The following is a 21,030-nucleotide window of genomic DNA, read 5'->3' as shown; positions in this document are numbered from 1 at the left end:
AGTTAATGATCCTGCTCAGATAGCAAACGAACTGAATGAATATTTTGCATCTAAATTCACAAACCAGAAGTTATTAATGATTGAAAATGTCAGAAAGTTATCAAATTGTAACAGGATGCTTAATAATTTTGCAATAACTAAGTGGAAAGAGGAGGAGAAATTGTTGAAGTTAAACAGAAGAAAGGCACCTGGGCTGGATGGGATCTATCGAGTTATATTAAAGGAGGTGGCAAAGGAAGTAAGCAAACATTTAGCCATAATTATGAGAGCATCCTTGGACTCAGAAGAGGCCACCACGGACTGCAGATTGAAAATGTATCACCAATTCACAAAGGGGGAATAAAGGGTGACAGCAGTAATTACAGACCAGTTAGTTTAACATCTGTTCGGGGTAAAATAATGGAGTGACCGGTTAAAGATGCATTCAAGGATCATTTAGACGAGACTTCAGCAATAATTCAGACACAGAATGGGTTTGTTAAGGGAAAGTCTTGTCTCACAAATTTGGTCGGATATTATGATGTGGTTACAAAGAAGCTGGATGCAAAAAATAATGCTGAAATCATATACTTGGATTTCAGGGAGGGCTTTGCACTGTTGCACATGGAATACTACTGTACAAATTGGAGCAAAATGGTATTAGGGGTAAGTTGCTAAATGACTAAAAGAATGGTTAAACGGGAAAAAAGAGAGGGTGGTAATCAATGGGTGCAGCTATTCAAGGACCAATATTATTAGTGGGGTCCCACAAGGTTCGATGCTGGGTCCGCTGTTCTTTTGTAAATTTATCAATGATATTGATGAAGGTATATTAGTCTTATTGTCGAAGTTTGCAGATGATACAAAGGTTGGCAGGGTTGTTAATAACAGTAATGGCAGTGTGCTACTGAAACAGGATCTAGAAAATTTGGTACGATGTGCTGAGAACTGAACTGAACTTTAACTTTGACAAATGCAAAGTAGAAGTAGACAAATGCATATTGAAGTAACCCCAGTGGAACGTACAAACTTTGTGGTATTACACTTAAGGTGGTCGAAATGGAAAAAGACCTAGGAATAATTGTGAAGTCAGAAATTAAGTTTTATGAGCAATGCAGACACGCTGCCACGACTGGTCATGGGATTATTACAATGATATACAGGAATTTTGCTAGCATGGAAAAGGAGGTGTTGGCCCTCTGTATAAGAAAATGGTCAGTCCAAGCCTTGAGTACTGCATAGAGATATGGAGGCCTCATTTCAGGAAGGATATAAATTTGCTTGAGCGTGTACACAAAAGGTCAACAAGATTGGTGAGTGGAATGAACGGATCCTTTTACCTACAGAGGCTTAAGTTCTACAAATTGCAGCGGCTGGAGACTAGGCACCTGCGAGGTTATCGGATTGTGGTGTTTAAGGCGTTAAAAGGTTGAGCACGGTGAATTCTGATGGCATTAATCCACTTGTTCAGATTACGAAGCTAACGGAGCATCAATTGAAATTGAGGAAAGGCAGATGTAGAATAGATGGGCGGAAATTCGACTTTACCCAGTGGGTGGTTAATTGCTGCAACAAACTTCCATAAGGATGATAGACAAACTTCCACTTCCGTATCATTTTTATGGCCTGGAGCAGTGCTGCTGTGTGTTTCTGGAAGCGTTATAAAAATAAATAAACTCCAAGGGAACTCACTACACCAAGTCGCAGTGGCGGCAAAGAAAGATTCTAGCGACAAACCAAAGAACTACCACTGGACAAAAGATGAAGCTAAATAGGTCCACCTCCAATAATGGATGATGTCGCAGAGAACTATTAATCATACTGCATCGCTTGTAGCGCAGGATATAGTCACATATGTTCACGCCTTAGTCAGAGAGGCGGTTAGAAAAATCAGAGGCGTTCTCGCGAGGAAGACAGTGGAGCGAGTGACGCTGTTCTACATAGGGCTACCATAAGAGATGGGCAGGACACCATCCAGCCACACCAACTGGAAGTGGTTCCTACGTAACTGCACCAGTGTCCACCCAGCAAGGGAGAAAACGACAACACATCAACGGGAGCATCGAAATGAATACGTATATCATGCAAGCACACTACGAAATAACGAAGCTGGAAACCAATATGACAACTTACAGGGCGAAACTACATACCAAGTGGCGGGAACGATTCCCAGATATTCAGGTCACCGAACAGCGGACCACAGAGGGACCATTGTCAAGAAGAATCTGATAGCTGCAGCAATCTTCGAAGAAATCAAGCATGACGGGATCGATCAACTATAAAGGATAAAGAATATGGAACCGGGGGAGGAAGAACCTACAACCACCGAACAAGAGGAAATAGAACCCACTGCATCTCAATAGGAAACAGAAGAGGTCATGATATCCAGAATAGAGAACGAGAGGAAGAAGGCTGTAACAAAATTCGGAGGAATGAACCCCAAAAAGACTCACGTGATACCGAAGCATAGGCCGAATACAACCTTGTGGATAGTCACAGACCACCACTATCGGCACATAACACCACATTACCTCGACAGAATGGTTCAACACTGGAGACAATCCAGAGAGCCATGTATTGTGCTGCGGTATCAGCCATGAGGATTAATGGAAGAGAAGAGGGAGACCAGCAGCAGAAGAAAGACAAAGAACTTTTCCAGCTTGGGAAAGAAGATTATTTTTATTTTATTGTAAATAAAGTGTTTTAGTTGCAGGATTGGAATTTGTTTATTTGAATACCGGCTGCTGTAAAGTTTAATTGTTCAACAAGGAGAATTCAGCAGAAGTTAGAATAATTATGAGTCAAGATAGGCCAATTGACCCAGTACGAATGGGGGCAATAGCAGTAAGAAATTAATTGGAGAGTTCTTGGACACATTGAAACATAATCTCCTTGCACTGAGAAAGAGACTATGCCGAAACAAATAGAGAGCTCCCAGAGGGAAAAAAAAGAACCGATCTAAGACGACGACAAAAGAGGCTTCGACACGAATATCGAACAAGACCGGAAAGAAGGGAACGGACTACCCAAAAAGAAGACGATTGAGGAATTCTTTTGAAACATATGGAGCAGGGAATTAAGACATAACATCCGAGCCACCTGGATAGAACAAGAACGCAAGAAAACGATGAACTTACAAGAAATGAGAAGGTGAAAAAGACAAGAAATCACGAACTCTCAGATCTCGCGAAATCCAGGAATCGATAACGTCCACACTTCTTCTACAAGACGCTCACTTGCACACAAAAGCACCCGGCAGAGAAGTCACCCAAATGATAAGGCAACCAGAGACAATCCCGAAATTTCTCGAAATATCTGAAGAAAGACGAAGATATAAGAAACCAGGCAAAATATAAACCAATCACCTCCCTCCCAACAAAGTATAAGATCCTGACCAGCTGCATAAACGAGAAGAAATCAGACCACTTGTAGAGCCAGAAAATAATAGCCGAACAGCAGAAAGGATGCAACCGGCTGGGCAAAGGATGCAAGGAACAAAAAAAATCAGAGAATAGGAGATTAACCATAGATGCTGCGGTTATGGAGCAAGCCTACAAGAAGCGCGACAACATGTACACAGCCTACATCGATTACCACAAGACCTTCGACTCCGTGCCTCATAGCTGCCTAATAGAGGCGCTGAACATCTAAAAAGTCAATCCGATAGTGACAAACGTCCTAGGAGAAACGATGACGAAATGGAGAATCATGATTAAGGTCGAAAATAGCAAAGCCAGGCAAATCCCCATTAGGAGAGGAATCCTTTAAGCAGATGCCCTGATCCCCTTGTGATTGTCTGCGCGCATAGCACAGTGGTATCGTCACCGTCCTCCACGCACCGGGTGGAACAGGCCTGAGTTCGAATCCTGTCGATGACGCGAGGAACTTTAATGGGCTTTTTTCACTCCGTGGCTAAGTTAGTTTGTTTCAGGTGTTGATAACGAGGTTTTTCTTCCAAGTAACTGGGATTTTTTCCTCCAGCAAAACAGTCTAATCAACCATACAACATACGCAATTTACAGACACAAATACGAGTTAATGTATTTAATTACGGGCAACCCTAAAATAATAATAATTTTTTAATTCCCTTGTGGTTGTGTCTAGCACTTAACTAGCTACGGATGTATAACCTCAAAGAAGGAAGGAAGAAAATGTATATTCTCTCACCAACCTGATGTACATGTATGAAATCAAGCTCTACGAGGGAAATGAGAAGCGCTTTCCCATTACCGAAGAATTCAGCAATGGTATTAGGATGGAATTTGGTCTAGACATATACATCAACCACGGATTGCTTCAGGGAAAATTAGTCAATCGAAACTACGAGATGCAGAATGTTAAAGAGATCGAAGCGATGGCAGAGGAAACATCCCACAAATACTTGGGGATGATGCATGCTCAGCAGTTACAGCACAAGGAAATCAAGACCTGCCTAACCGAAAAATACCATCAGTTCCTCAGAAGCCTGCTGAAAGCAAAGCTGACACGAGTGAACACAGTTAAAGCCATAAAAACCTATGCAGTCCCAGAGCTAACATACTGATTCCAGGTCATAGATTGGGCTAACTCCGAGCTGGAGGATATCACGAGAAAGACAAGGACAATGATGACCAAGAGCCACCAACACCACCCGAAATCTGCCTTGGAGAGACTGACAATTGCCCGTGAAGAAGGAGGAAGGAGTCTGATAAGCCTCATGAAAAAAAAAAATTATTATTAATATTGTTGCTCTCTTATATTATTTCTCCCTGATTGCGGGTTCCACCTCGTGACGGATATTGCTCCCAAGTACACAGGGTGGTTCTTGTTATGTCGGGTGTTACTGTTGGTCGAGGAACTCTCTGACAATCGTGCAGGTGTTCAGGATTGCTACATTCTGGAGTTACTTGTAGGTGTTTGCTGGGAGACCTATTGCTGCTAGGCTGTTATGTAGGGTCTTTGGCACCATACCTGTGGTTGTCACGATGATTGAGATTGTCGTTACTTTTTACATATCCGTTATCTCTCTGATCGCCTGTCATAGGTTCGCGTACTTCCTGATTTTTTCCTCACGGGTTTTTTGCAGTTGCCAATTTTTTGTACCGCTGTGTCAATCAGATAGGTAGTCTTTTCTTTATTGTCCATAAGGGTTATGTCCGATCTGTTGCGCGGGATTGTCCTATCCGTTATTATGGCGCGGTTCCAGTACAGATTGTGCGTTGGGATCTCTCGTACTTACTGGGGTCTGTACTTGTACGGTACACTTTCTTCGACAATCTCGTATTTCCTTGCTAGCTTCTGATGTATTATCCTGGCTACCTGGCTACCTGGTCGTGTCTGTGAGTGTATTCAGTCTGGGTGGTCACCTTGCATCCCGCAGTGATGTGTTGAGTCGTTTCGGAGGTCAGGTGGCATCGTCGACATATGTCATCAAACATTCCAGGCTCCTTGTTGATGTATTTTGATATAGTTTCTGGTGTTGATTACCTGGTCTTCGATAGCGAGCTTAAAACCTTCAGTCTCGGGGAAGAGCGTCCCGCTCGTGAGCCATGCATTGGAAGCAATTTTATCTATATGATCTTGATGGAGATCATTCCAGTGTCTGCCGTGGACTATCGTCTCTGCCCAACTTTCTATCTTCGTTTGTACCTACTGATTGGGGGCGGATTCCTCACTTAGGTTCAGTGGGGTATACTGCTTGTCTATCTTCCTTATGGCCAGGTGGAGTGGTGCTGTGTGTTACTGTAAGTAATCCTTGAGATTAACTATTGCTGTTTTCTCTTGCTCTATCAAGTCTATCAGAGGTCTTCTTCCTTCTTCCCAGGCAATTGTCAGTCTCTCCACGAAAGATTTCGGGTGGTGTTCGCTGCCCTTGGTCATCATCATTGTCCTTGTATTTCTCATGATATCCTCCAGCTGGGTGTCAGTCCAATGTATCACCCAGGAGTATGTCAGCACTCGAACTGCATAGGTGTTTATGGCTTTAACTGGGTTCCCTCCGTTCAGCTTTGCTTTCAGCAGGCTTCTGTGTCTCTGATGGTATTTTTCAGTCAGGCAGGTCTTAATTTCCTTGTGCTATAACTACTGAGCCTGCATCTTCCCCAACTATTTATAGGCCTTTCCCTCTGCCATGGCTTCGATTTCTTTACCACTCTGCAGCCCGTAGTTTCGGTTGACTAATTTTCATTGACCAAATCCGTAGGTCTTGCATTTGTCTAGACCAAATTCGATCCTAATATCATTGGTGAATTCTTCGGAGATCTGGAGTAGTTTCTGAAGGTTTTTCTCAATTCCTGAGTAGAGCTTGCTGTCATCCGTTTACATTAGGTGGGTGAAGGTGTACAGGTTTTTCCTTCCTACTTTGAAGTTATATCCATACTTGCTGCCGTTGAGCATGGTAGATAGCAGGTTACATGCTAGACAGAACCACAATGGGCTCAGGGCTTCTCTCTGAAAGATTCCTCTCCTGATGAGGAATGGCCTGGTTGTGACGTTTCCGACCTTAATGGTGGTGCTTCATTTCGCCATCGTTTCGCCTAGTAAGTTTGTCACTATCGGATTGACTTTGTAGATGATCAGCGTCTCTATTAGCCAGCTATGAGGCACGGAGTCGATTGCCTTGCGGTAATCGATGTGAGCTGTGTACACGTTGCGGCGCTTCTTGTAAGCTTGCTCTATAACCGCGGCATCTATGCTTAATTGCTCCCTTCATCCTTTGCTCAGCCACTTGCATCCTATCTGCCGTTCGGCCATGATGTTCTAGTTCTCCAAGTGTTCTGATATCTTCCTGGTTATGCAGCTGCTCAGGATCTTGTTCACTGTTTGTAGGCAGGTGATTGGCCTATATTTCGCTGGGTTTGTTGTATCTTCGTCTTTAGGCTTCAAATATGTGATTCCTTGAGTGAGAAACCTCGAACTGTCTCTGGGTGCCTTATCATTCAGGTGTACTGCTCTTCCAGGTGCAAGTGAGCTTCTTGTACCAATAGTTGTTGACGTTATCTATTCCTGGAATTGGCCAGTTTTGAGAGTTCTTGATCGTCTGTTTTATTACTTCTTCCCGAATCTCCCATTCTCTCATTTCTTGTACGTCCTTGGTTTTCTTGCGTTCTAGTTCTATCTAGGTTGCTCGGCTGTTATGTCTTATTTCCCTATTCCATATGTTTCCCGCGAATTCCTCAATCGGGTGGTCCGTTCCCTTCTCGGGTGGTCCGTTCCCTTCTTTCCCGTCTTCTCCGAGTTTCCTGTAGAAGCCTCTTTGATCCTAATCGAGGATTCCGTTGTTTATTTTCCTGTGGGAGCTCTCTTTGTATCAGCATAGTCTCTTTCTGAGTGCAAGGAGGTTCTGCTTCAATGTGTTCAAGTACTCCCCTATTCATGTTTGCTGTGAACGCTGTCTCCTCTTGAGGATGCTCTTCACTTTTCCAATCAATTTCTTACTTGTATTACCCCGTTGGTATTCCGTCAATTGGCCTATCTTGACTCTTAGTTCTTCTATCTTCTGTTGAAGTCTTCTTTCCAATGCTGGAGATCCTTCTGTTTTCGTTTCTCCTGCTGCTGGTCTCTCACTTCTCTTCTATTAATTCTCTTGGCTGCTACCGCAGAACAATACACAGCAATGTAGATAGTCTCCAGTGTTTCACCTTTCCTCTCGAGGTAATGCGGTGTTATGTTCCGATTGAAGTGGTCTGTGACTCTCCACAAGGTTCTATTCGGCCTCTGCTTCGATATCACGTGAGTCTTTGTGGGTTCCATTCCTTCGAATTCTGTTAGGGCCTTCTTCCACTCGTCCTCTATTCTGGATATCATGATCTCCTCTGTTTCCAATTCAGCTGTTGTGGGTTGTATTTCCTCTTGCTCTTTCTCTTCTGGATCGGTGGCATATTCTTCCTACTCTAGTTCCCTATTCTTTATCCTTTGCATTTGATCGCTCATATCCTGCTTGATTTTTTCCAAGCGTGCAGGAGCTATCAGGTTCCTCGCGATGATGGCCTTCTCTAGTCCGATATACGCTGTTCGGTGATCTGAATATCTGGGAATCGTTCCAGCCAGTTGGTGTGCAGTCTCGCTCTGTAAGTTGTCATATCGGTCTCCAGCTTCGTTATTTCCCAGTATGCTTGCATGATGTACATATTCATTTCGATGCTCCAAGTAATGGGTTCCCGTTTTCTTCCTTCCTTCCTTCCTGGGAAGAAAACGCCAACGCATTAATATTGTTGTTGTTGTTGTTGTTGTTGTTGTTGTTGTTGTTGCTGTTTCTCTTATATTAATTCTCCCTGACTAGGTGATTTCACTCCGTGACGTGTAAAGCTACCACGTACACAAGGTGGTTGTAATGTCTGGTGTTATTCTTGATAGAGGAAATCACTGACTATCCTACAGGTGTTCAGGATTGCGACTCTCTGGAGTTACTTGTAGGTGTTCTCTGGGAGACCTATTGCTGCTATGTAGAGTCTTTGGCACCATACCGGTGGTTGACACTATAATCTGGACAGTTGATACTTCTTGATCTCCTGTCTCAACTTTATGTACTTCCTAATTTTTTCCTCATGGGTTTTATGGACATTGTTATTGTTGGGCACCACTATGTCAATCAAGTAGGTAGCCTTTTCCATCTTGTCCACAAGTGTTATGTCCGGTCTATTGTGGTGGATGGGCTTATGCGTTATTATGGCGCGGTACCAGTATAGCTTGTGGTTTCGAGTCTATAGTACTGCCCGTGGTTCGTACTTGTAATATGGTACACTTTCTTTGGTCAATTGGTATTTTCTCGCTAACTTCTGATGTATTATCCTTGCTACCTTGTCTTCTCTATGAGTGTACTCAGTCTGGGTGATCACCTTGCACCCCTCAGTGATGTGTTTGATCGTTTCTGAAGCCAGGAGGCATCGTCAGTATGTCTCATCAAAACATTCCGCCTCCTTTGGGATGTATTTTCTATAGTTTCTGCTGTTGATTACCGGGCCTTGGATGGCCAGCATGAATTCTTCAGTCTCCGGGAATAGCGACTCTCTTGTGAGCCATATATTGGAAGCAATATTATCGATGTGATCTTGATGGACGTCATTGCAGTGTCTGCCAAGGAGTATCTTCTTTGCCCATCTTTCTAACTTCGTTTCTTGTGCCGTCTGGGCAGGAGGGGGTTTCTCGCTTGGGGTGAATGGGTATAACACTTATCTAACTTCCTTATGGCTGTTGGGGTGGTGCTGTGTTGTTCTCGAAGTAATCCTTCAGGTGTATTATCGGTGTAAATACATACATCATAGTTTCCCCCATAAGTATAACTACATAAGTAGTGTAACTGCGTCGTTTGATTTTTGCCTCATGTTATGGCTAGCTTCACAACGAGATACTGTCATCAGGATACCTGACTATTATCAGGGTACCTGCCCGCCCTCCGATGAGTGAGCCAACAAGCTTCGAAACGCTTCTGTGTGGTGGTGGTATCCACTGAGAATAAATAACAGTATCGAGAAGCATTATTTATTCGAATTACAGCAATACCTGGTGTCTCGTTGTGAAGGTAGAGATGAAAAAGAGTTGAAAATCAAACAATGCCATTACACTACTTAAGTAGTTAAATTTATCGGGAAACTATGGTGTATTTACACCAATATTATATATTATTTTATTGTATTTTTTATATGTTATATGTTTAATTATAGCGTATAATAATGTAGTCCAACTTAGATTACCTAAATCTTGGTCTTATGGCTCTATAGATATCCTTTTACCCTGAATCCATATTTTTATTAAATTTTATTTGTCATTTGATTCCATAGGTATACTGTTTTTTAAAGACTGTAATATAAGTTTTATAGACTCATGTAATATTTAATCATTATCATTATGGCATTAATCTGATCTGACTCTCTAATTTTCTACTTTTCTTATTCTCAATTTTTTCTAGATTTGAACACTTATATATATATATATATACCCAAGGATCGTATATATATAAACCCAAGGTGATTTATATACACAAGGTGATTCACTACCAGTGCGACAAACTTGCAGGAGGTGTAGGGAGCACAAAGACGAAACGCAATCACATAGCATTGCAAGGTCTGAAATTCCTTTGTCGTGCGGTACAGGACGTTGAACTGGTGGTCACGTGAACAGCGATCCCGCCGGAAGTCAGCATTTGCGAATCGTTTCTGTTGAAGAAACCAAGTAGCAAAAGTCCTCCGGAGTGGATAATCCGCAGGCTCCAATGACTGGACGCGTTGCAGATGGTATTAACTCATTTGGTTTGTTGACAGTATCCTCCATACAGTGGATTGGGTAATACCCAATCGTTGGCCTATCGCTCTAGTACTCCTATTGGATTGCCTTCTGCAAGACGTAGGACATTCTCCTCATTGTCTGGCGTCCTCGTCGTTCGCTCTCGATTCATGGTACCTCTCGTGAAACAATCAGTCTCAGGTAACCTTCTGTGCACACGTGCGAAAATCGTATGATGAGGACCACGTGAACAGCGATCCCGCCGGAAGTCAGCATTTGCGAATCGTTTCTGTTGAAGAAACCAAGTAGCAAAAGTCCTCCGGAGTGGATAATCCGCAGGCTCCAATGACTGGACGCGTTGCAGATGGTATTAACTCATTTGGTTTGTTGACAGTATCCTCCATACAGTGGATTGGGTAATACCCAATCGTTGGCCTATCGCTCTAGTACTCCTATTGGATTGCCTTCTGCAAGACGCTGCAATGTTATGTGATTCCGATTCGTCTTTGTGCCCCCTACACCTCCTGCAAGTTTGTCGCACTGGTATCACCCTGTACATATATATATATACAAATTTGTACATGTACAGAATGTACAAACAGAATTAATGTTTAATCTCATACGGATGTCATTGATCGGTTCTGATATAATTTATTACTTATATCTAAAATGAAATACACCATTGCATTTTCGTATCCCTATATATATATATAAGCTGTATATATATATATAAGTATATATATATATATATATATATATATATATATATATATAAATATATATTAGTATTAGTATTAGTAACGGCCGCATGGTGCAAGAAAGCCTATGGCTTATGCTGCACCAGCCAAAAAAAAAAAAAAAAAAAAAAATTTTTTTTTTTTTTTTTTTTTTATATATAATATATATATATATATATATATATATATATATATAAGCTGGTTAAGCTTGCATTATGTCAGTGGTGTGGCTCTGATCAAGAGTGTTGTCTGTTCTATAGTTTATTTTTCGCTGCATAAGGACCACCGCCATGCAAATCCTCTGCATTGGTTTATCTATCGGAGAATGGAAGGGTGGTTTGGTTCTTCAATATTTTTGCCTTTGCGATGATTTGTATGACGATTGAAATGCAGCGATTCCATGATCATTATTGGCCTCGTGGTCCTCTGTCGATATGGGGCATGATGGTCAGTCTATTATTTTGATATTTTAGTTTTTTTGGTAGTTTCTTTAACCCTTTTTTGGTGATATTTCACGTTTTTTGGAACTGGTACCTTCTAGGGGGGTACCGCTAAATTATTTATAATTGGCATTATTTTAAATTTACAAATTTTTTATTAATTGGGTTTAATCATTAATTGACTAAATTATATAGGGGATTATCGACTACCTTTTTGTTCTATTATCGCTATTTTTCCCTTCCCTGTTTGTTTATTTTATTATTTTGCGTTTTGTTTCACTCTGTATTATTGCCGTACTACTGGCTGATGTTTTTATTTTAAATATCGTATTTATTTTTTTATTTTTTTTTTTTTTGGCTGATGCTGCATAAGCTCCTACACTTGCTTTCTTGCATCAAGTGCCACTACTACTACTACTACTACTACTATTTTAATTGTCAGATATATATATACAGGGTTTCTCAAAAATACACGGCATAACTTCAGGAATGAGTTCCTCATATGTAGATAATAAAAATATTTCATGTCAACATAGTTGGAAAATGCTTGGTTCCGAGGTGTTAACTGGAATGTCTTATCTCCGCAGGTGATTTCCTTCATCACAAGGTACAGACAGAATCTGGTGGTCTTCCATTCCGACCATGTACTCAAATAAAGAGCAAGCGGATATGCACTCTATGTACGGTTTGGCAGACGGCAATGCTCTGGAGGCCCGTCGTTTGTACCACAAAAGGTTCTCCGAACGAAGATGTCCAGACAGGAAAACGTTCGAAGGTATCTACCATCGCCTTTTTCAACATGGGACCTTTACACCTCGCGCTGCCAACAGGGGACGACCAAGATCTACAACTCCTGAAGTAAAGGAGGAGATTTGGATGTTGTGCATGCCACTCCTGTAATCAGTACATGCAGAATAGCAATGCGACTGGTTGTTCAACCTTCCACTATTTGGAGAGCATTGCGAGAACGCCAACTGTATCCTTACCATCTGCAACGCGTACAGGCCTTGTCACCAGAAGATTACCCTGCGCGAGTAATGTTTCTTCCAGTGGTCCTTGAAGCAGTGTGGTACAACTCCTCTATCTCCTGACTTCAAAGATGATATTCAAAGATGAAGCACAGTTCACACGATACGGACTCCAAAACTTTCACAGCCCTTCAATTGTATGGGTTGAGGAAAATCCACATGCAATTCTTCCATCACATCACCAACAGCGGTTCAGCCTCAACATCTGGCTGTTATTTGGGCCCATGTACTTCTAAACAAACTCAAACGGCAGGTGTACAGAAACTTTCTGGAAAACAACATGCCTGATTTCTTGGACAACACGCCACTGATCATTCATCAACAGGCACACTTCATGCATGATGGCGCTCCCGCACATTTCAGCCACCTAGCCGCAATTACCTGAATCGAAGGTTTCCTGGTTGGTGGATAAGTAGAAGTGGACCAACTGCCTGGCCTCCACGCTCACTTGATATAAGCCCACTAGATTTCTTCTTGTGGGGCCATGTAAAGTCATTGGTGTATTCGACTCCTGTAACTGATGTGGAAACTCTCCGCAATCGAAATGTGGCAGGTTGAGACACAATACGAAACATGCCAGGAATTTGGCATCGTCTTCGCGAGTCCATGAGACGTCGATGGGAGGCCTGTATTCAGTCAGAAGGTGGACATTTTTAACAATTACTATAAGGTCATTTGAACAGTTGTGTCATAGACAGACCTTTAAATTCGGAAACAAAGCATTTCCGGAACTGTGTTGATATAAAATATTTTTATTGTCTACATATGAGGAACACATTCGCGAAGTTATGCCGTGTATTTTTGAGACACCCTGTATATATATGTGTCATCGATGAAAGTAAAATAAAATAAAATAAAAATAAAAATAAATTAAAATAAAAATAAATATAGATGGAGAAGTTATTAAACACAAAATGCCGAGCCTAGTTGAAGAAAAAAAGAATGTTAAGAACCTATATAAAATTAAGTAGAATTAAATCTGAATTAATGCCGAATTAACAGGCCAATCATATGTACAAAAGCTGAAAGAAAAAGAGGGGAGGATAATAGAGATAAAAATTATAAAATAAAAATTAAAATTATAAAATAAAAATTAAAGAATTAAAAATTAAAAATTAAAAATTGGTACATAGATCAGGTATTTCATCATGGGGCTACACCTGATCATGTACCAAACACTGTGTTTCTATGCAAACTCATGCTGATGGAGAAGCTGTAGAAATGAAATGGATATAAAAAATGAAATAGATATAAAAAAAAAATTGATATAAAAATAATTTTTAAAAATTTTTTAAATCTCCAGAAACATGAGTGAGGTAGCCCCAACGTAGTGTATTTAGATTAATAAATTATGTAACGTAGTGTATTTAGAAATAAATTGAGTCGATAGTATGTAAGAACGCAAACGCAGTGTGTTTAGTAAATTAAATGTGTAAGAACGTAAGTTTAAATCAAAAGTATGTAAGTTAAATAATAATGAATAACAAGATAACAAGATAGCGGTATAGAAAAAGGAAGCAATGCAAGGTAGGGGAGGGAAAAGAAGTTAAAAATATAGAGGCGAAGATAGTGAGAATAAGAAAAGTGAGAATGTCCGAATCACCCTCGTATTACACTAATAGTTCAACGGACGGAAAAACGAAGATCAGAAAGTAGAAAGATGTAAAGAGAAGGAAAAGAGTTTAAAGGATACTAGGCAAGCTGGGTGTGTAAGTACCCAACCTCATAGAGAGGGCCTTATATATATATATATATATATATATATATATAAAGCAAGTATAGAGGTTGCAAGTATTGCTTTTACAAAATACAGGACAATGCTGTGTCCCAAAGCTCTAGATCTATCAATCAGATTGAAATTTGTTAGGCGCTAGGTGTGGTCCATACTCTTATACGGAGTTGAAACTCGGACACTGAAAACATCATGCAGGGAGAAAATAGAGACTTTCAAAATGTGGATCTACACATTTTTTTTTTTTTTTCTTTTTTTTTTTTTCGGCCCTCCCTGGGAAGCTCAGGCTAACCCCAGGGTCGGCCAGCCAGAGTTCTCTTTCCACATACCTGTCCGGCTCCAGTGCCAGTGACGGTAACTAGCAGTCTGTGGTGTTCACAGACCCTAGGCTAAGCGGCCAGATGAACAACATAACCCGCACTAAGCAAACATGAACATACACTAACATATGATATCTGGCCTTGACAGTACTGTACTGTCTTACTTCACAAGAGATTCAAATGCGGAGTTGTGCGAAAGCACCGGTGCCGCTTGTCAAAAAACACTATGTCACTATGTCACTATGTGGATCTACACACGCATGATAAAAATATCTTGGTTAGACAAAATCACCAACATTGAAGTCTCGAAAGAGCAGGAAGAAAACATGAATTGTTCAACCTAATGAAGAGAAGGAGAACTATACCTACCTGGTACACATCCTTAGAAAAATGTGAAATATAAATTGCTTCAAGTAATAATAGAGGTAAAGAAAGGAGTGGAAGGAGGAAACTTTTTTTGGCTGAAAAACATTTGCAATTGGGCTCGCAGATCAGCTGAGGAATTTTTCATCTTGCCCAAGACAGAGACAACCTCCAATAGGAGACAGCATCAAAAGAAGAAGGAGTATATGAGTAAGTGAACTGAACTGTCAGGTGGTTACCATGGAAAATAATTAAGGTGCTACAAGGTGCAAGAAAGCCTCAGGCTTATGCTGCACAAGACCAAAAAATTCCCGAATTACCCTGAGAGAGAGAGAGAGAGAGAGAGAGAGAGAGAGAGAGAGAGAGAGAGAGAGAGAGAGAGAGAGAGAGAGAGAGAGAGAGAGAGAGAGAGAGAGAGAGAGCACTCTCTTCTCATTCTTGGTGGTTCCTTTACTCTTCTCTCTCTCTCTTTCTCTCTCTCTCTCTGTCTCTCTTTTTCTCTCTCTCTCTGTCAATGAGGGTAACTCGGGAATTTTTTTGTTTGTTTTGGCTGGAGCAGCATAAGCCTCAGGCTTCCTTGCACCATACGGCTAATAATAATAATATCCAGCTCAGAAACCTGGATGTAACAAACCCATACTCACCAGCTGTGAACCTCTGGGGTGAATATATAATAAACGAGAAGCTTTTACCTTTAATGTAGTCAGAGTCACCCATTGGCACAAAGAAGGGCAAGAGGTTTGGTGAGGGGAACAAAGGAGTGCTCTTACCAAGAAAGGTTTAAATCCAACAGCTTAAAAAAGGATTATTGCTACCCATATGAAAAGTTCTGCATATGGGTAGCAATAATCGGAAAGAAATGTAATAATTGTGTCCGGTGCTACACTGAGCGAAGTGGAAAGTGAAAAAGACCTGGGGGTAATTGTTTAGTCGAATATGAAGTTCGCTGAGCATTGTAGATGTGCTGCCAGTGCAAGTCATGGAGTCTTGTCAATGATATATAGGAATTTTGTTAGCAGGGACAGGGAGGTGATTATCCCGTTATACAAGGCATTGGTGAGGCCTCACCTAGAGTACTGTGTACAGGTCTGGAGGCCTCATTTTAGGAAGGATGTACAGTTGCTAGAACGAGTACAAAGAAGGGCAAGAGGTTTGGTGAGGGGAACAAAGGAGTGCTCTTACCAAGAAAGGTTTAAATCCGCAAATTGCAACGCCTGGAAAGTAGGCACCTGCAGGTGATCTGATTAAGGTCTATAAGGCTTTCAATGGCTTGAGCAAGCTGATTACTGATGGGATTCTTCCTCTTGCCCAGATTAAGAACCTGAGGGGGGGGGGCACAGATTCAAATTGAGGAAAGACAGTTGTAGAATAGATGTCAGAAATTTGCCTTTAGCCAGCGGGTTGTTGATTGGTGGCACAGACTTCCATCTTTTATTGTGTAAGTTGATAGCTGAATAAATTTAAGGCTGAACTGGACAGGCATTTGGAACGAATGGTGGGGTGAAATGGGAATTTTTTTTTTTTTGGCAGCTGCTACATAATCTTGCTTTCTTGCATCGTATGCTGCTACTAATGCTAATGCTAAAAAGTGCATTCAAATATAATAATCTCTCAATGCATCAGTATTGCTACCATATGTAATAACAACAATATTTTTAGATGATATCAAATTATTCCATAATGACCTATTTGGTAATAGTTACCCTCATACTTCCTTTACCATCATTTTAGGAAAACACTGAATACCATGAAATTTAAAAAGCTTATTGACGACCATATTGATATTAATAACATATTTACTGGTTGATATCTTTTTACATTCAGGCTTGTACGTAATGGATAGTCAAATATCCCCTAGCCTCTTTTGCGTCTCACGGTGTAGAAAACTTGTTCCCTCCGATTGCCTAACTACGTGAGTATTATTTTGTTAGTTTTATCATGTTTGTTATTTTTTCGTAAACACATGAAGCCTATGCCCAGGGACCTACTATCGGTGCGGGTTACGCAACCCCGGATTGCCCTAGCACTACTATATTCCTCTTCTTCCAATTTCTTTTTGCTGTTCTTAAACACTACATTTTATATCTCGCGCGTGATTAGGTTGACCGAAATCATGTTTGTTATTTTTTCGTAAACACATGAAGCCTATGTCCAGGGACCTACTATTGGTACGGGTTACGCAACCCCGGTTGCCCTAGCACTACTATATTTCTCTTCTTCCAATTACTTTTTGCTGTTCATAAACACTACATTTTATATCTCGTGCGTGATTAGGTTGACCGAAAGCATTTATTTAAATGCCGACTTCCTCGTCTCACCGGTAAGGTTTACATTGAACTATTTACACCTTCTCTCCATTCTCGGGGTTGCTTTTACCGTTATAAATTGCTGGGCACTTTCGGCTAACTTCTTTGGTCTCCGATACAGCCTTGATGCGTTCGCTTCCCTCAGCCCATTTCACCGACTACTGTCAAGCTCGACAGTAAGTTGTCATATTCTGACTACATATCCTTTCGTCTTCATAATACAATTTCTCTGTTAAAATTCACTTAGGCTGTTTGCCATTCATCCAATTGGAATTGATTGGTATTAATTTATCTTAATTTTGCATTTTACTTTTATTTATTTTTGAATTATATTTCATTTTTTATTCCTTTTCTTTTTGGTCTCTGTTGCGTCCTGTATGACATATAGTATACGTCTGCTCACTTTTTCTGTTTGCTACGTGCATGCCATAAGAAACAGAGTCCTTACTTCTTGTTGTATTTTCTTTGGTTTTGGATGCCAAAGGAAATATATATACAGGAACTCTCCGACTTACGTAATACTCGACTTACGCAAGTTCGACTTTACGTTAGATTTTGCAGACCAGTGCAAACGAAAAAATTTTTTGTGGAAATGTATTTTGCATCTGTAGGGATAAATGGAGGTAATGTGAGAATATCGTAATGTGAACCCAAAAACATATATATATATATATATATAATATCGGTGTTTAGATACACCATAGACACTCTTAAAAAAACTACAAAGTAGTTGTTGTGGGCATCATTTGCTCTTTCTCATATTGTGCTCTGCCTTCACGACGAGTTGCCATGATACTGCACTACCTCAAATAAGTAACGCTTCACTAATAGAGAAGACTATTGTTACTTATTCTCAGTGAGTACCACCACCCAGACCATGTTTCAAGGCTATTGGCCTATCATCAGTGGGTGGGCAGGTACCCTAGTATTGCAGACATGACGATCCAGTTGTGAAGTTAATCGCGCAATATGAGAGATGCCAAAAGGTTACACCTTTTGGCACGAAAAAAAAAAAAATGATTTAGAAATGAAGGTGAAAATGATTAAATGTACAAGAGATGCCAAAAGGTGTAACCTTTTGGCATCTCTTGTACATTTAATCATTTTCATGAAATATGAAAAGGTAACAGATAAGATTGTAAAGGTTGTAGAGCTACTTCAGTTGGAGGTTGAAGTCAAAGACGTGGGGGAATTAATAGAGGAAGAAAAGAAGGAATTATCTAAAGAAGAACTTATTGACTTGCAAACAACGAAAATGATGAAAGAAGAAAATGGTGACGAAGCTGGTGATGAACCAAATGAGGAGCCGAAATGCTTCATCACCAGAGAGAGAGAAGTCAATGCCATTTCGTGAAATTGCATTGGGAATGGCGGGGTTTGAGAAGATGGATCCTGACAGCGAACGATTCTTAAGTTACCAGAGGGGTGATTGATATGCTTGCTTGCTACAAAGAAATCTATCAGATGTATCAGGCTTAGTGTTGAATTTTGCAGATGATACAAAGGTTGGCAGGGTTGTTAATGACAGTAATGGCAGTGTGCTACTATATGGGTAGAAGTAACCCCAGAAAAATGTACCATCTGTGGGGTACTACACTTAATGTGGTAGAAAATGAAAAAGACCTTGGAGTAATTGTACACTCAGATATCCAGTTTTCTGAGCAATGCAGGCACGCTGCCAGGACTTGTCATGGGATTATGTCAATGATATACAGGAACTTTGCTAGCAGGGAAAAGGAGGTTTTGTCCCTATATATAAGGCAATGGTCAGGCCACGCCTTGAGTACTGCGTACAGGTCTCATTTTAGGAAGGATGTAGATTTGCTTGAGTGTGTACAGAGAAGGGCAACAAGATTGTTGAGCGGAATGAAGGAATCCTCTTACCAAGTGAAGCTTAATTTCTGCAAATTGCAATGGCTTGAGACTAGCCACCTGCGCGGTGATCTGATTGATGTTTATAAGGCTTTGAATGGGTTGAGCACACTGAATTCTGAATGGATTCTTCCACTTCTTCAGATTACGAACCTAAGGGGGGCATAAATTCAAATTAAGGAAAGACAGATGTAGAACAGATGTGCGGAAATTTGCCTTTAGCCAGCGGGTAGTTAACTGCTGGAACAAACTTCCATCTGTCGTTGTGGAAGTTGATAGGTTAAATAAATTTAAGGAGGAACCGGACAAACATTTAGAGGAAATCGTTTTTGTGAATTTGTTTTTTATGGCTGATACTGCATAAGCTCATACCCTTGCTTTCTTGCATCACATGTGACTACTACTACTGCTGCTACGATGAAAAGAAAAAATCCACCGTGCAGTCATTCATTGATATGTTCTGTCATAAGGTTTAGCGGCCAACCCATTCTAAATTTCCACAGCGCTCAACTTCCGCAGCGACTTTCTTATTAGCTGAAGACGTCGATTCAGACAACGATGATCGAGGGGTAAAACTGACGAACGTTATGTGTGTCTCCTCTCTTTTTTGTAATTTTATAAATCTGAATTTTTTTAAATTGCACACTTTTGTAATTTTTCCTGCGGATGAGATAAAATATTGAATTAATACAGTAAATAATTATATTCACATGTTCGTCAAACATTTCTTTTTTTATTCAATCAATTCAGCATGCAGTGTTGTGAGTGCTGCCCAAGCATGTGGGAAATTCCAACTTACACGGGTATACCCTCTGGAATTGATTAATATGCGCAGTATACTCTGCTTTTTCGTAACATTTATAGACAAAGTGTATACCTTCTGCTAATTTTATCCACTACTGCACTTGGCTGCCCATAACTAAGTGCAAACCTTCGGGGGACCTTAACTGTCACACATTGAACTTTCATTTGGAACTATTCAAAAGATAGCAGATAGGAGTATAGAAAACGAAGGCAGAAGAAGTAAATATTAGGAAAAAGAAAACAAGCTATTACGTTAGGGTCACCCAGAAAGTTATTTCCAATCCCCATCTATGTATTGTGTCTGTAATTTATGTGTGTTCTCTGGTCGATTTGCCTGTTTTGCTGTACGAGAAACCCCAGTTTCTGGTGGAAAAGCTTTGCTCTCCACCGCTTAACTCAACCAGAGTGTTAAATTCCCATAAAAGTTCCTCACATTATTGACGGAATTCGAACATATGTTTTTTGAACACCGTCCTCCTCCTTCCGGTTTGAGGAGGACGTTGACGATACCATTCATAGTAAATATCACGAACTATTACTATTGTATTATATTAGTGTCACACGGTAATTTTTTATTTATATCCGTATTTGTCCTTGTAAATTGAGTGTATTCTCTGGTCGATTTGCCTGTCTTGCTGGACGGAAAAATTCCAGTTTCTGGGGCGGTGGAAACCTGTATATGTACTGAGTTAGACCGACTAACTCAGCCACGAAGTAAAAAAAAAGGCCATTATAGTTCCTTGCGTCATTCGACGGGATTCAAACTGGCCTTTTCCACTCGGTGTGGTGTGGTCGGTGATGATACCACTGTGCTACATGCACAGACAGTAAATATCAGGAAGAGAAACAAAAATGCGACAAAAAAAGTATAAAAAATGAAGTATATTTCCATTTTCCCGAAAATATAGGCTCGCAAAATCTGGTGCCGCCGAAGACCCAATCCGGGGACAAACACGTAGGTGCTGATGCACAATCATTCACACTCCTAAAGGATAGTAGAATTTGAAATAAAAGAGCACAGCAATGAAAGAAAAGATAATGGTAAGCACAGATTAGTATTCATCTGTGGTATCACTTTCATTGCTTACGGTTCTGAATGTTTTCGATCTGCTTTTGGACTGACGTGCGTTGGGAAGCATTAATTGTTTGTCGGTTTGTTTAGAATACAAACTTGGATCTCAGGCTATTTAATTATTAAAATTATATAAATATAGTTAGGGAAGGATGTTACTGGTTGTGTTACTTTAAG

The sequence above is a fragment of the Mastigoproctus giganteus genome, chromosome 7, assembly GCF_048544385.1.
Source record: "Mastigoproctus giganteus isolate SK-2022 chromosome 7, ASM4854438v1, whole genome shotgun sequence".
Lineage (NCBI taxonomy): Eukaryota > Metazoa > Arthropoda > Arachnida > Uropygi > Thelyphonidae > Mastigoproctus > Mastigoproctus giganteus.
This window is presented reverse-complemented; position numbering follows the sequence as displayed.